This window comes from Cupressus sempervirens, chromosome 2 (assembly GCF_028749045.1).
Source record: "Cupressus sempervirens isolate cs-2001-9-10 chromosome 2, ASM2874904v1, whole genome shotgun sequence".
NCBI lineage: Eukaryota > Viridiplantae > Streptophyta > Pinopsida > Cupressales > Cupressaceae > Cupressus > Cupressus sempervirens.
Window position 1 is genome coordinate 248,643,611 of NC_143119.1, and position 17,806 is coordinate 248,661,416.

A 17,806-nucleotide genomic window follows, 5' to 3' on the forward strand; every position below is an offset into this window, starting at 1 on the left:
GCCTAAGAAAGAACATATTAAAAGTGAAAAATAAATAAAATTTGAAATGTCATTTTCAAAATTTATACTAAAATACATTATGGTAGAACCAAAATGGGGGGAAATTAATTGAACATTCAATCATTTCCACTAGAAAATACCAAAGCTTCTATCAAAAGGAGAGGAATGTATTTGATTTGATAAAAAAATCAATTTGAAAAACAAAAATTGATGTGCAAAGCTAGGCTTTAGTCTTTTTTGACACATAGTCATTCATGAAAGGCATGGCATAAAAACAAGGTAAAAAATTGCCTCTATCATTTTCACACTCTTCCAATCATGGACGTCAGATAGAATTGCTGCTATTAAATTTCACACCCTTTTTCTTGTTTTCAAAGGATGCGCTCAATAGATAAAATACCCATATTTTCTAGGAATGTCATTCAATCCCCAATCACAAAGCTAGTTATTCAAGTTTCTCATCTCTACAATAGTCGCACTCTTGAATACCCTTTCTTCCCATTGATTACCCTTAATAGTGCCCTCAACTATGTTTAAATATTTTTTTGTTGACTAGTTCTGTGCAAAAATTTCATAGAATTTCAGTAGAGGGTTAAAGCCACCAAGCTCATTGTGGAATGCAAACTAGGTGCTAGATAAATCCTGTAATGACAACCTTGTTGCTTCCTCTAAGTTCCAAAGATTTTTGGAACTTTGCAGAACTTTCTAGAAACAATCATACATTATATTGTTGGTATTTTTGAAATAAAAAATAAATAAAACCCTTGGAAAATTGAAACCAACCAATGAGAAAATAGAAAATATTGGCAAAAAAATAATTTAAAGCTAAACTTTCTTTTAAACTTTGGCAATTGGAAAAATGTTTTTTAGAAAATTTAATTGAAAAGAGCATCTAGGAACATTAGTTTTCTGCCTATATAAGTAGGGACTAGTAAATTTATTAAATGAAAACTAAATTTCTACTCAAGTACTATGCCATTATATGGCACTTCTTCATTCTTTTGCTCCACTTTTTTATTTCATTTACAAATAATTTTCCTAATTTTTACATAGTTTCCTCATATTGGTACACCTTTATTTCAATTATATATCAATTTAATTTACAAGTTTATTTATATTCATAAGATTGCATTTTTAATAACATTAATTTTATTTTATAATTAAATGAAAAGTGGTAAAAATATATTGAATCAGAAGGGAAAATAATAGAAAGAGAGTAAAATTTCTACTAAACCTAATTAACTGAATAGAGAAAAATTGGTGAGGCCCTTTACTCTATTGCAGAACTTGTGGAATTGATATAAAGTAATCCCAAGACTTGGGATTGTAATCATTATATTATTTTGGTGATGATTAAATAGAATGTAAAGCGAGAATCTTGATGTTCTTCATCGAAAAACTCTTGAAATACTAGCTTAATCAATACTTGCTTTTTTATATGATGTTGTTTAAAGAAAACCTATGAGTAGAGAGAGGCATGTCTTTACGGAATTGAAAACAAATTTAATGGAGGGACAACAATTTCTTGAGATTAATTACAAGAAAAGTCTTAAGTTGACTTGTGAAGCTTAATTTCAAATTTTTGTAACTACCAAGCAGTTAAAAGGGACAAAAAAAGTCTATTCATAAAAAAAGGGGATAGAAAAAGCATTGAGGACTAGCTTGAAACCAAAAAGAATATTTAGTGACATGTTAAAAGTACTCCACTAGTTTTTTTGGTGTGGGGCTCATGAAAGCCACCATTAACCAAACCTCTTAAGTTATTTTTATTGGACTTCCATTGTATAAGCCTATTTGAGTTACTTCTTTGACATTCCAATTTAGGATTTAGCTTGTCACAATTTGTACCATTTACTATGATTATTAATTAGTTATAAATAAAATAGAGCTGATTTAAAATAGAAATACATAATATAGAATTTTTAGTTAGTTTATAATTACCATAAACGACACATTCTCTATGCTACATGGACAATTTTAGCATTTCAAATTTTAATAAGTATATATTGAATTCATAATTAACATAATTTTATCTTTGCTAATGTAAAGAGTCAAATATGTAATATTTTATCATTTATTTTAGCCATCATTCTATTTTATCTTTTTTTAAAAATAAATTCAAACCTAATTTCTTTGAAGTTTATATTTCTTTTAAATTAATATACATATCTTAATTAAATCTATTTAAAAATATTAATTTATAAAAGGAAAAAGTTCTAGAAAGAAACTAGAAAAATTAATGGTTTATAATTTTATTAGATTTGAGGAATGAACAAAAACTCAAGTTGTTCAAAAAGGGAATAATGACATAAAAAAACTTGACCTTACTAAACTTAGGTATGTCAACCATGTGTGTAGTCTAATGCAATTGTAATAATAAATGAAGTTTCCTATAAATATGGAGCTTGATAGGGAAATGGAGACTGTACATGAGAATTTGTAATGCCAATAATGGGAGCATCCCCTAGATGTAATGAGTGTCGAGCATTTCATTCATTCTCACTAGAGATGAGTTCTTGTCTACCACTACTCATGAAACATGGGGCAATGAGTTTAACTCTATAACTATAAAGTTACATCCTAAAATGTCCAATTCATATCAAAATAGAATTTTTTAAAAATAGTTTTATTAAAGGTATCAAATTTTCATTATTGAGTTTAGATTGTTCAATTTTTAATTGTCACACATTCTATGTTGGACATTCAAAAGAGACCACGTAGATTTATATAAATTAATTTGTCAATACCTTTACAATCGGGATGATAATTTTGGTTACAACTATTAGCCCCAACTAGTGATGCAACTAAGAATTCTATGAATGTATGTAAAGAGTCATATTAGTTGTTATATTATCATTGCAAGTCTTAGTTGATTAGACATTATGCTAACTCGATAGAGTGCTATATTAATTTGATTGATGAAGAGGATTTGAGGGAAGTATGTTGAAAAAAAAGTTGATAAATTTGGTATTAAATGAACATTTGAATGAGTTGGTCAATGATAATACAATGTTCATTTTATTTTTTTACAATCATGTAATATTGCAATGTAAAGTGTTATAAAAGCTACTCCAAATGAATAGGTTAAAGAAAATATTGTATTCATTGAGTGAGTACAATGTTCACCCAACATTTGGCAAAGCAAGTGAAACTTAAGTGTTACCCAAGGGTGAATGCACCAAGTTGAGGTGCCAAAAAAATGACACACATCTTTTTTTTTCAAATTTTTAATAGCTTGAATGCACTATGGCTTGGGCTCCTCAAGCCTAAGGCTTCTGGAGCCCAAGACATAGTGTGTGCCCAATTTTTAAAACTTTTATTTATGGGTTACAACCCATGGCCCATCTCATTTTTTTTGTTTTCTTTTGTTGGTTGCCTTCTCTGCCCCCAAGAGCGCACACACATTTTATAGAAGGTGAAATATTTTCTCACTCTCCTCCTCAAAAAGTCTCTTCATTGTTGGAGATCAAGATCGAGTTCATCAATTATGTTTTCTAATCTTCTTTTTGCATTATTTTGTATATTTCAACATTGTTTTGTATGTTTCTTAAAAAATAATTCTTCAAGTTTGTCTATTTATTTAAAATGCAATTGGTTTCTTATCAAGAAATGTGAACAATCGACCATCCAAATCCCCAACTTAATCAACAAAATCAAAATGAAAACCCTTGTGAGAAAGTGCAAGAACCTCCACAACCTCCACTGATTGAAAGACCTCCTTCTGGCACCCAAGACAATATAATGAATGAAATTGAAAGAGGTAAAAATGAATTAGAAGAAATCATTAGTAGGTTAAAATCTTGCAAAGGAAAACTAATCTTATGAGAGCACAATTAGCATCCTCTCTTGAGTTCATTATGAGCCAAGTAGCTTCTATTAGGGGTCAGTTAGAAATTTGGAATGTTAAGGGAGAAGAAAAAAGAAGATATTATGCAACAAAATTATCCTATAAAGATGTTAAAAAAAAGGACATAATGAAAGGTAACATATGTGCATTGTTTAAAAAGCTAGGAGAACAAGACACTATTAAAAATACAACTAAAAGGTTCCTCATCCACTAGTGCATCCATGATGATATTAGAAATAACTTTTGGGATAGATGGTGGATGGTCTTTGATGTTGCTCCCTACAATAATCATGAGGTTCCAATATATTTCTTAAAAAAATTGTATTATGAATTTGTCGTCGGGGAGATCCCCAATTATTTTGACATGTTAGATTCTCAGGGTAGAGGTGGGGGTCATCATTTGAGAGGCCAAGGGCATATTGTGAACCTAATGTAGATAGGGCACTTGTTATCAAGCCACAGGGTGAGCATGTCATTATTCCTTTAGTTGTAAAGGAACATGTAGAGACAAGTACTCTAGGGTCTATCAATTATCTGACACAGACCCTCATTCATTACTCTAGTTTGTTCATTGAGGAGGAGCCTTCTTTGTGTCACAGTAGCATGTGCACATCATGTGGATCCTTATGCACATTTTGAATTCATGTTGGAAACACTATGGATGATGAGCTAGTTACTAATGACTTCTTGAGTGAGGTATTTGGCATTGACACATGGGTAAATTATAATTATAATATATTAGAATATCTTGAAATTGTTCAAAATTTAGGATAAGAGTGTTGATAGCCCTAGTACAGATTCCCCAACCCCATTTTACATCCTATCGATGTGATGACATGTATCTATCGATTTAATAATTTAAATTAATACATATATTTATTACGTAGTCATAAGAAGGATTGACAAAACAAAGTTATCAATGTGCATTAGTTCTCTACTAGACCATCGACAAATCCACAAGGGACTCTGAGCCTAGGCATGATACGAGTTTGATAAAGGTACATTTGTTTCATGTAAATTTATTTCATTTGATTATATTATATTCTATAAAAACCATGTAAATTGTATTATATGATTTGCAGTTGTTGATGTCAGAGATGCCTCCTCATCTTCACCAATACATCGATCATGGAGTTGTTGCCACGATAGCTAGTTTAGATCCATTGACTGAGAGATGAAAGAGTTTTCATAGTTTTAGTTATTATTTATAATAGTTAGTATTGAAATTTCAAATGGTATTTATAAGTATGATTGATTGCTAATATTGATTGAATTGTTGTAGGGCCTTTTTACTCTCAATTGTCCGTGAGCCTTTAAGGTGGATATATAGACTAACTATTTGATGGCGGTAAGAAAATAATTAATTTTGTGTGTACATATATTTGATTTCAATGTATAATAATTATTGATTCATGTGTACTTTTTTTGTATCAACTCTAGTTAGAGAGAGTCATAAAAAAGAGGACGAGCCAGCATGTGAGGAAGACCCCATCATCCCCATCATCTCCCTCCATGCAATGACCAAAGATCTCTATGGATTTGTTTCCTTTCCCTCATGGGAAGGAAAAGATACAGGGATGGAAACATGTATAGGAATTAAAGGATACATATCTTGGATTTTATGTTAGTGGACATATTCGACATATATTTGATGTATATATGACATTTTACATTTGATGTATGATATATATTTGATGCATGATATTATTTGACTTAAATCGTTGATGCATCAGTTTGTTCATGTATGACATTATTGGTTATCATAATATATATCTTGTTTTTCTTATTTACATTTTAAGTATTTCATGTATTTCATTTTAATGTAATTTATATTTAAAATAAGGGTAGGAATCATTAAAATAAGGTTTGATACTATCTTTTGACATGTGAATAAGGCTATGATATTAATTTGTATTAGATTGTACAAGTTATGAAAACTTTTAATTATGAGTAACTTAATTGAATTTTTTGTTAGGATGAGAATAGTGAAACTTGATTTCTTATTACTATTATACAATTAGCATTGCAATTTGACTCTTGAGTTGGCTACATTATGTAAATGTCTAAGCTTGAATTTTGGTGTCATCATCAACATGTCAAGAGTTTATATATATTTTCTCTCTAGAACACGAGAAGACTTGAAATAATTTTTTTAATTTATTCATGGAATTTGATATCAATATTGCTTTAGTATCCATCTCTTCGAGAGCTTCATTCATGGAAACACATTATATATGCTCTTCTTATGATTCCTATAACTATAGTTGTTGCATTTTTTCTTGGATAACTTTTGTTTGTCATCATAATGGTACAAGGAACCTAACAACCCTTGTTTTAGATTTTTTGGGTTTTTGTTTCTTTGAGGCTTGTTGTGAGTCTAGCCAAGTTAGGGTGGTGTGTTGGTGTGCTTAGATCAAGTTGGTTTGACTAAGCCTTGTTTAGGTATGTGCAAGATAATAAACACAAGGGGGACACTAGGTGGTCAAAGTGGGTCAAAGTCTATACAAGTGATTGATAAGTGGGATATGACCCAACTAGGTCTTAAATAGTGATTTTGCATCTTGTTCAAGTATTTAGAACTCATAAAATGTAATGTTGGTTGATTAGGATCCCAAATGCCAAAAGTTACTAAGTTGTCAAGAAGTTGCTCAAATGGGTCTAGGGGAAAAAAGATGAATATTGGTTACTAGGGGGCAACATTATGTATAAACACCTTTATTGAACCTATTTGGTTCCATTCAAAAAGGTCTCAAGGGTTTAGAAGTAAAAATGCAAAAATTCCAATGTGGTCAACAACTTTTAAAAGTTGCTCCACAATATTTTGTTTAATTTTTTAGTTATGGCACAGAAGGAAGGAAAGATGGTTGCTTTAACTAAATGCCCAACTTGGAATGTCCTACAAGACCTGGAAGAACACAAATATACTAGTTGGATGTTGGAAGAATTCATTCTTAAATTTGAATACAAACATTTTGTTACATTTCCTTTAATAGTTTTCAGATTTTACAAAGAAAGTTTGAGATAATGGATTTAACATTGTAGTTTTACCTTGGATTAATTTAGTTCATATTTGTATAGTATTTTTTTCTTCAGTAAACTCTCCTTTAAGTTTTCATATGTTAAGGTTTTATAAATTATTTTGAAAACACCCTTCGTGCTAGTCCTGCCTAGGCAATCGGCACAAAAATGACTCTCCCATGAGTTCCCACCATGGAATCATCATGGAACTAAGAGAAATGGGGGAGGAAAAATTTTACATAATGTGACCTAAATCTTGGTCTCTACAAATGGAGTTAGCTAATTTTCCAATGATACCCTAGGAAAGTTTTGACTAGGGAATTACAATACTGATTTGAGGAGTTTGGGTTTTGAATGTAGATGATAGTTCAAACCAAATTTGGAGAAGGTAGAGGGATGATAAATGATTCTTTGTACCAAAGGAGGCCTCTCCAAGAACAAATTTTATACCCCTAAGATGTCATCTTCAACTTCTTGTATCCTTTTCATTCTTCCAAGTATCGATAGACAATATTTAGTGACTCTTATGGTCAATTTCATTGGGCATGCCTGAGAATGTTAGAGCAGTCAACAAGATGAGACAAGATTAAGACTAGCATTTACCTAACCAATTGAAGCTAATGGAGAAGACAATTTGGTCCCATGATGAATGATTAGAGAGATTCACTAATTGGCAACTTTGTACTAGCCAACACTACAAGATTCAACGTCACCCGAGATGGGGCTGCAAAATTAAAACAAAATCAAATCTCCAAAAAGAGAGAGGCTATTTTAGGTGTCAAAAATGTGATCCTATATTACCTATAATTGTATCCATAACTTGCATGAACTTTGAGATATGCCCTGTCAAAGATCGCTACCCTATGGCAATTAGTGACTCTCATGGTCAATTATTTTCAGCATACTCAAGAATATTTGAGTGGTCAATGAGATGGGATGAGATTGAGACTAGGGTTTACCCAACTACTCATAGCTAATAGAGTAGAAAATTCAATCCCATGTCAAATGGTTATAGAGATTCGCCAGTTGGCAACTTTGTACTCATCAACACTACAAGTTTCAACATCACCCAAGATGGGGCCGAAAAATCAAAACGAAATCCAATCTCCCAAATAAGAGAGAAATTATTGTAGGTGTCAACAACATCATCCTGTAGCACACATAATTGCATCCATACCTCACACGAGCTCCAAGATATTCCTTTTCAAAGATCATTTCTCTATGGCATTTAGTGACTCTTAGGGTCAATTTTGTTTGGCATGTTTGAGAAAATTTGAGCAATCAATAGGGTGGATGAGCTTGGGAATAGGGTTTAATTTGACCACTCGAAGCTAATAGAGCAGATAGTTTGGTCCCATGATGAACGATTAGAGAGATTCACTAGTTGGTGACTTTGTACTGGCTAACACTATAAGATTTAGCATCACTTGAGATGGGGCCAAAAAATTAAAATAAAATCTAATCTCCAAAAGGAAAGAGTGGTTATTGTAGGCCTTGACAACAAAATTGTGTAGCACCCAAAATTTAATCCACTCCTTACACGAGCTTTAAGATATGCCTCATCAAAGTTCACTGCCCTATGCAATTTAGTGACTCTCAGAGTTAATTTTGTTTGGCATGCCCAAGAATATTCGAGCAATTTACCTAATAACTCATGGCTAATGAAGTAGACAATTTGGTCCCATGACGAACAGTTAGATAGATTCACCAGTTGGCAACTTTGTACTAGCCAATACTACAAGATTCAATATCACCCGAGATGAGGTCTCAAAATCAAAACAAAATCCAATCTCCTAAAAGAGAGAGAGTTTATTGTAGGTATCAAAAATACAATCCTATAGGACTCAAAATTGCATCCATACCTCACACAAGCTCTAAGATAAACCTCATCAAAGTTGGTTACCTTATGGCATTTAGTGAATTTTAGGGTTAATTCTGTTTGGCATGCTCCAGAACATTCGAGTGGTCAATAGGACAAGACAAGCTAGGGACTAGGTTGTAGCTAACCACTTGGAGATAAGGATAAAATAGTTTGGTACCACAACAAACAATGAGAGAGATTCACTGATTGGTGACTTTGTACTAGCCAACACTACAAGTTTCAGTATCACCTAAGATGGAGCTGTAAAATCAAAATGATATCCAATCTCCTCAAAGAGAGAAAGGTTATTGTAGGTGTTGACAACATGAACTTGTAGCACTTGACATTGCATACATACCTCACATGGTCTCTGAGATATACCTCATCAAAATTTGTTGCCCTATGGCATTTAGTGACTCTCGGGGTCAATTTTGTTCAGTGTACTTGATGAAATTTGAGTAGTCAATTAGATAGGAAGAGTTTTGGATTAGGGTTTATATAGCCACTTAGAACTAATGAAGCACACAATTCGATCACAAAATGAATAGATAGAGATACTCACCAAGTTAGCAACTTTCTATTGGCCAACACTACAAGTTTCAACATCACTCAAGATGGGACCACAAAATCAAAATAGAATCTAATCTTCAGAGAGAGAGAGAGAGAGAGAGAGAGAGAGAGAGAGAGAGAGAGAGAGAGAGATTATTGTAGGTGTCAGTAACATGACCTTGTAGCGCTTGAAATTGCATCCATACCTTGCACAAGCTTCAAGATATACCCCATAAAAGTTTTCTTCCCTATGATATTTAGTGACTCTCAAGGTCAATTTTGTTTGGTATGCATGATAATGTTTGAGTGGTTAATGTGGTAGGATGAGCTTGGGATTAGTGTTTACAAGGCCACTCAAAGATAATGGAGTAGACAGTTTAGTCCTATGATGAATGGTTAGAGATATTCATGAGTTGGTGATTTTGTACTAACCAACACTACAAGATTCAACATCACCCGAGATGGGGTGGCAAAATCAAAATGGAATCAAATCTCCTAAAAGAGAGAGAGGTTAGTGTAGGTGCCAAAAACATGATTTTTTTGCACCTAGAATTGCATTCATACCTTAAATGAGCTCCAATATATTCCCTATCAAAGATCATTGCACTATGGCATTTAGTGACTCTCAAGGTCAATTTCGTTCAGCGTGCCCAAGAATGTTTGAGAAATCAATGGGATAGGATGAGCATGGGACTAGGGTTTACCCAATCACTTGGAGCTAACTAAGAAAATAGTTTGGTTGTAGGATGAATGACTAGAGAGATTCACTAGTTGGTCACTTTGTACTAGCCAACACTATAAGATTCTACATCACCTAACATAGGGTTGGAAAACCAAAATAGAATCCAATCTCCAAAAAGATAGAGAGGTTATTTTAGCTATCAACAAAATGATCATGCAACACCTAGCATTAAATTCATACCTTAGACAAGCTCTGAGATATGCCCTATCAAAGTTTGTTTCCCTATGGCACTTAGTGACTCTTGGGGTCAATTTTGTTTGGTGTGCCTAAGAACATTCGAGTAGTCAATGGGATGGGAGGAGCTTGGGACTATGGTTTACCTAGCCACTGAGAGCTAATGGCATAGATATTTTGGTCCCACAAAAAATGGTGAGAGAGATTCACCAGTTGGAAACTTTGTACTAGCCAACACTATTATTTTCAACATCACCCGAGATGGGGCCGCAAAATCAAAATAGAATCAAATATCATCAAAGAGATAAAGGTTATTGTAAGTGTCGACAACATGACCCTATAGCATGTGGCATTGCATCCATACCTCGCACGAGATTTGAGATATGCCCATCAAATTTTGATGCCCTATGACATTTAGTGACTCTCAAGGTCAATTTGATTCAGTATACCTGAGAATGTTCAAGTGGTTAATGGGATGGGATGAGCTTGGGACTAGGATTTACCTAGAAACTTAGAGCTAATGGAGAAGATAGTTTGGTCCCATAACAAACTGTTAAAGAGATTCACTAGTTGATGACTTTGTACTGTCTAACACTACAAGATTCAACATCAGTCGAGATGGGGAAAAATAATTAAAACAAAATCCAATTTCCAAAGAGAGGGAGAGGTTATTGTAGGTATCAAAAACACAATACTATAGCACCTAACAATAACACAATCCTATAGCACCTAGAATTGTGTCCATAACGTGTATGCGCTTCAAGATACACCCCATCAAATTTTGTTACCCTATGGCATTTAGTGACTCTCAGGGTCAATTTCACTTGGAATGCCCAAGAATGTTTGAGCAGTCAATAGGATGGGATGATCTAGGGACTAGATTTTATCCGACCACTTAGAGCTAGCAAAGAAAATAGTTTGGTCCCATGACAAATGGTGAGAGAGATTCATCAGTTGGTGACTTTGTACTAGCCAACACTATAAGTTTTAGCATCACTTGAGATGGGGTTGCAAAATTAAAATGGAATCTAATCTCCTTGAAGAGAGAAATTTTATTGTAGTTGTTGAAAATATGACCCTGTAGCACTCAACATTACATCCATACCTCACATGATCTCTAATTTACACCCTATCAAAATTTGTTGCCCTATGGCATTTAGTGACTCTTGCAATCAATTTTGTTCAATGTGCTTGATAACATTCGAGCAGTCAATGGGATGGGAAGATCTTGGGACAAGGTTTTATGTGGCCACTCAAAGCTAATGAAGCACATAGTTTGATTTCACAATGAATAGTTAGAGATATTCACCAAGTTGGCAACTTTGTACTGGCCAACACTACAAGTTTCAACATCACTCGAGATGGGGCCACAAAATCAAAATGGAATCCAATCTTTAAAAATAAAGAGAGGTTATTGTAGGTGTCGACAACATGACTTTGTAGCACCCAAAATTCTATCCATACCTTGCATGAACTCTTAGATACATCCCATAAAAGTTTTCTTACCTATGGTATTTAGTGACTCTCAGGGTCAATTTTGTTTGGTGTGTCTGAGAATGTTTGAGTGATTAATGTGACAAGATAGCTTGGGACTAGGGTTTACCCAACCACTCAGAGCTAATGGAGTAGATAGTTTGGTCCTACGATGAACGGTTAGAGAGATTCACAAGTTGGTGACTTTGTATTGGCCAACACTACAAGATTCAACATCACTTGAGATGGGGTTGCAAAATCAAAACATAATCCAATCTCCTTAAAGAGAGAGAGGTTATTGTAGGTTTCAACAACATGATCTTGTAGCACCCAAAATTGCATCCATACCTCACATGAGCTCCAAGATATGCCCCACCAAAGATTGTTGCGCTATGGAATTTAGTGACTCTCAGGGTGAATTTCATTTGGTGAGCTCAAGAAGGTTTGAGGGGTCAAAAGGATAGGATGAGCTTGGGAATAGGGTATACTTGGACACTTGGAGCTAACTAAGAAAACAATTTGGTCCTAGGATGAATGGTTAGAGAGATTCACTAGTTGGTAACTTTGTACTAGCCAACATTACAAGATTTAGCATCACCTGTGATAGGGTTGCAAAACCAAAACAAAATCCAATCTCCAAAAAGAGAGAGAGGTTATTTTAGGTGTCAACAAAATGATCTGTAGCACCCATAATTGTATCCACATCTCACATGAACTCCAAGATATGCCCTCTCAAAGTTTTTTTCCCTATGGCATTTAGTGACTATTGGGGTAAATTAGGTTTGGCATGCCTGAGAACATTTGAGTGGTCAATAGGATGGGATGATCTTGGGACTAGGGTTTACCCAACCACTCAAAGCTAATGGAGTAGAAAGTTTGGTCCCACAAAAAATGGTGAGAGAGATTCATTAGTTGGCAACTTTGTACTGGCTAACACTACAAGTTTCAACATCACCTAAGATGGGGCTACAAAATCAAAATGGAATCCAATCTCCTCAAAGAGAGAAAGGTTACTATATGTGTTGAAAACATGACCCTATAGTACCTCACATTGCTTCCATCCCTCACACGAGCTCTGAGATACACCTCGTCAAAGTTCTCTATCCTATGGCATTTAGTGACTCTCAAGGTCAATTCTGTTCAGCATGCCCGAGAACATTCGAGTGGTCAATGAGATAAGATGAGCTTGGGACTAGGGTTTACTCAACCACTTTGAGCTAATAGAGTAGATAGTTTGATCCCACAAAAAACAGTTAGAGAGATTCGCTAGTTGGCGGCTTTGTACTAGCCAATACTACAAGTTTCAACATCACCCATGATGGGGCCACAAAATAAAAATAAAATTCAATCTCCATAAAGTTAGAGAGGTTATTGTAGCTATTGATAACATGATTCTATAGCATCTAGCATTGTATCCATATCACATACGAGATCCAAGATTTGCCATGTCAAATTTCACTGCCCTATGGAATTTAGTGACTCTTAGGGTCTCAAGTATATAAATGTTAGATAAAATGTTTTGTAATTATATTTAATCTAATGAATCAACTGGATCTTCTCTACATTTTAGTGTCTCAAGTATTGCCTCGTCGTCTAACTCATGAACCTTCTAAAGAGTCTTATTTTTTGGTTTTTCTCCATATTTTATCAAGTGGATATTTGACATGACAACAAGGTTCAAATAATGAATAATATTCCTCTCTATTTTCCAATCCTCAAATAATCACAAGTTAGGGTTCTTCATAGAATATCATCTAAGCCATGTACTGGTTATAACTACTGCACCTATATGGTACTCTAAACCTTCACCATCTGTAACTAAGTGATCCAATTTTTTTGGCTTGGATACAACAAAACAAATAATAATATATCCCTTCTTCCTCATCTTCTTTTGAAATAACAACAAAAACATGGCCTACAATGATAAATGTACATAATAAGGTTATTAATTCACAAAATACTTAGGTAAAAGTTATAAAGTTACATATTGAATTTACAGAGATATATATTACCAAGTTGCACTAGATCCGAAAAGAAATCAAAGTTAATGGATGAATCCATCTCTACCATTTCCAGTGCTTGTGGTAGATGATAGGTGTCAACTGGGTCCAAAACCCATATATCCCACATGTCCACCCATTCAATCGACTCACACTCATCCTAATTTTCCTCTGCATATGATGGACAAAAGCATGTCATTTTTTGTGTGTTCCTGTTAGTGTGCCACAATACTCATATGGTGCAATGTTAGTATTATCTATCAATAAAAAAATCATTGAACCATAGACTCACCTTCATTACCTAGACCCATTGTAGCATTACACCACTAGATGATGGATTTTGCATCAGTCAATGTTGCTCCATCTTTGTACTTTAATTCTTCACAAGCTAAGGCTCTTTTTATGCATGTGCTTGCATCATTGTGCTCTCCCTTTCCATGACCAACCTCTATGAAATTCCACATATGTTAAATTCTAGACAACTTGTGCATCTTGCTCAACCAATAGAACATCTGTGCATTCTTGAATTGTGATGTGTAATTGTCTAGCCAAATAATGTGTTAGTGATATGGTATGCCCTTATTAGCTAAATATCCATAGAATAGTTGAAAAAAAACCATTTACAAAGTCTGTAGAATGTGACTAATCATCATTGATGTAAAAATGGCACTCCCTTAATATCTTCCTATCATCCTCTATACTTATTGGTGAATACATGAATGTTATGTGAAAAACTATGGAAACCTATTGAGAAGTATAATACTTTATTTGCACCTCATTTTGTGGCTATAGTGTGTAGTTATCTATGACTTCTACACCCAAAACAATGGTATCTAGTGAAAATGTATCCTTGCACAAATTAAATTTCAAATCCATCCATTGATCTCTATGTGTATGCCTTGTATACTTGTAAATAATCTTTTCACAAAATATCTTCATGAACTCATACACTGGAATCTTTTCAACAACTAAATTACATCTTTTACTTTGTTTCCCATCTTTTAGAGCATATGTCACTATCTTATATTTTCCATAATCTAGTATTTCCTTTCCAATTGCATGTGTACTATCCATATGTACAAGTTGATAAAATTTGTAATGAACCACAAAATAAGCATGTACCATCCAAGCATGACATTTTGTAAAATTGTTGACCATACCCTATTTCACATAAAATGTTGGATATGAATTCTCTAAAAGATCTAGGTGGCTCATTCATGTCACAATCTTGCAAAACAAGATTAGAATGCAAAAACACACACACACACACACACACACACACACACACACACACACACACACACACACACACATACCTAAGAACATCAAAATGGTTAGAAAATTCAATATATATCCTACAACAACAAGTTTATGTGTGATTTATCTTCACATAAAAATGTTTACCCATCTCAAGAAATCTTTGACTTATTCAAATTTGAGGATACATACCAATAAATTTTTGAAAAAATTGTGTCTAAGTTGAGTCCAATTTTTTTTTGCACGTGGATCGCCATTTTGGGTACCAATCCTCCTTCTTACAACATTTCTTTTATTAGGGGAAACACACATGTTAGTTATCCAAATATCTTCAATCAATGATTTCAAAGCTTCACTAATTTCTTTATCCTTTCATGGTAGTCTAGCACTAAATATCCATAACTCATTTTTTGTTGGATCTTCCAATCTCTCACACCTTACCGTGGCTCTCCTTAGAGTACCTCTACCAATTTTGTTTGTTTTTCTTGTCTTTCTCATGTGTCCAGCTTTCTTTGTTTGGGTACTTAATATTGTTGATGTAAGTATGCTTTTGTGATATTACTATCTTTAGTGCATGATTTAGAGCCCACATTGTCATACACACTCATTAGATTCTTTAAAATTCCTTTTTCATTTGAATCATCCATTGTTCTTAGCCCAAGATTCTTTATGATGGGCCTAAATTTCAAATTCATCATCATTTTAACAAATAATAGAGTGTATACATCGTCAGATGTAGAAATTAGCATCTCTTCAACATGAGATGATGATATAACTCCAACATTGGAAGATGGTGTAGCTTCACTATACAATTGTCTTCTTGAGCGTAAGAGTCTCATTCATTCTCTTTTTATTTCTAATTCTTCCTCTTCGTTTCTTTGTATTGGTGGTTTGTGTTCCTCTTCAAAAGAGAATTATTTATTATTGCATTGTAATTTTCTTTGTTCACGTTGTAGTTTCATTTTATCTCTTTTAAATTCCAAATCTCTCTCCCTCTCTTCTATTGTTTGAGTTTTTGGTTTCTTCCTTTGCATGATGATGAATTCTATATGTCAAATTATTCAAACATCTGAATTACTTACAATTTGTAAATAACAATTCATTCAAATACATATACAAATTACAATTATTTCAATGAATACACAATATATATTAAACAACTTGTAAATTTATAATTAATTATTCATACATTAAAATTTCTAACAATTTTCAAATAACAATTCATTCAAATATACAAATTTCAATGAATTCACTATACATTAAACAACTTGGAAAATTATAATGAAATTTCTCTCTATAGTAAAAAATAATATTTAAAAAGGACTTCATTAATCTTTTGTATAGAAAGAAAGTTCAAAAACCCTTAAAATATTGTATCCAATGATTGAGTTTGTTTTTTGCTAGCTTCCAATACCACGAAACCCATGTTTTCTATCAGAATAAAATAATAGACAATAGACAAAAAAGAGAATATGGGTCAGTAGGGACCCAAACTTTCCTTGTAACCATTTTTTGGTGTTTTCATATAGTGCACGCACAATGTGAAAAATATCTTTCCCCCCATCTCTCTCTATCCCTATCCAACACTCTCCCAACCCCTTCTCTCTCTCTCTCTCTTTCTCTCTCTCTCTCTCACTCTCTCTCATGCACTATGTAAAAAATATCTCTCCCCTCATCTCTCTCTATCCCTATCCAACACTCTCCCATCCCCTTCTCTCTCTCTCTCTCTCTCTCTCTCATGCACTATGTGAAAAATATATCTCTCCCCCCATCTCTCTCTATCCTTATCCAACACTTGCCCATCCCCTTCTCTCTCTCTCTCTCTCTCTCTCTCTCTCTCTCTATATATATATATATATATATATATATATATATATATATATATCTTGATCTTCATCTCCATATTTCTCTAGATAAATCTCTCTCCTACTCCTCACTTTTACTATATATTTGTCACACATCTCTCACTCTCTCCCTCTCTACCCCCTACTCTCTTTCCCCCTATCCCACCCTCTCCCATCCCTCTCTCTCTCTCTCTCTCTCTCTATATATATATATATATATATATATATATATATTCATGTGTCTACCTTGATCTTCATCTCCATATTTCTCTAGCTAAATCTATCTCCCATTCCTCTCTTTTACTATATATTTCTCACACAGTCTCTCTCTCTCTCTCTCTCTCTCTCTCTCCCCCTCCCTCCCACACTCCTTCCCTCTCTCCCTATCCCACCCTCTGTCTCTCTCTTCCTCTATCTCCCTCTCCCTTTCCCTCCCTCTCTCCCTATCCCACCCTCTCCCATCCCCTAGTCTCTCTCTCCATTTCTCCCTATGTCTCTCTATCCCACTTTCTACCATCCCATACTCTCTCTATCTCCATCTCTCCCTCCCTCCCCCCCTCTCTCTCTATCTATATATATTCATGTATCTATCTTGATCTTGATCTTCATATCTCTCCAACTAAATCTCTCTCCCACTCCTCTCTTTTACTAGATATTTCTCATGCAGATCTCTCTGTTCCTCTCCCATCCCCTACTCTCTCTCTCTCTCTCTCTCTCTCTCTCTCTCTCTCTCTCTCTCTCTCTCTCTCTCCCTCGCTCCCTCCCCCACCCACCCTCTCCCATATCCTACTCTCTTCCCATCCTCTTCTCTATCTCTCTCACTCTCTACTCCCTCTATTGAAATACAAGGCCTACAAAGTGTGTGCACACTATAGCACGTACATGTTATGTAAGCCTTGAATTTTTTTTGAAATGGTTTGCATAGGCTATTTAAAGCTTTAGATTCTACCAAGTGTAAGGATTGGATTTGCCTTGGAGATCCAACCCAAAGGTCTGGAGTCTCTAAAATAGTCTGAGACATGTTTTTCAACAAACATACAA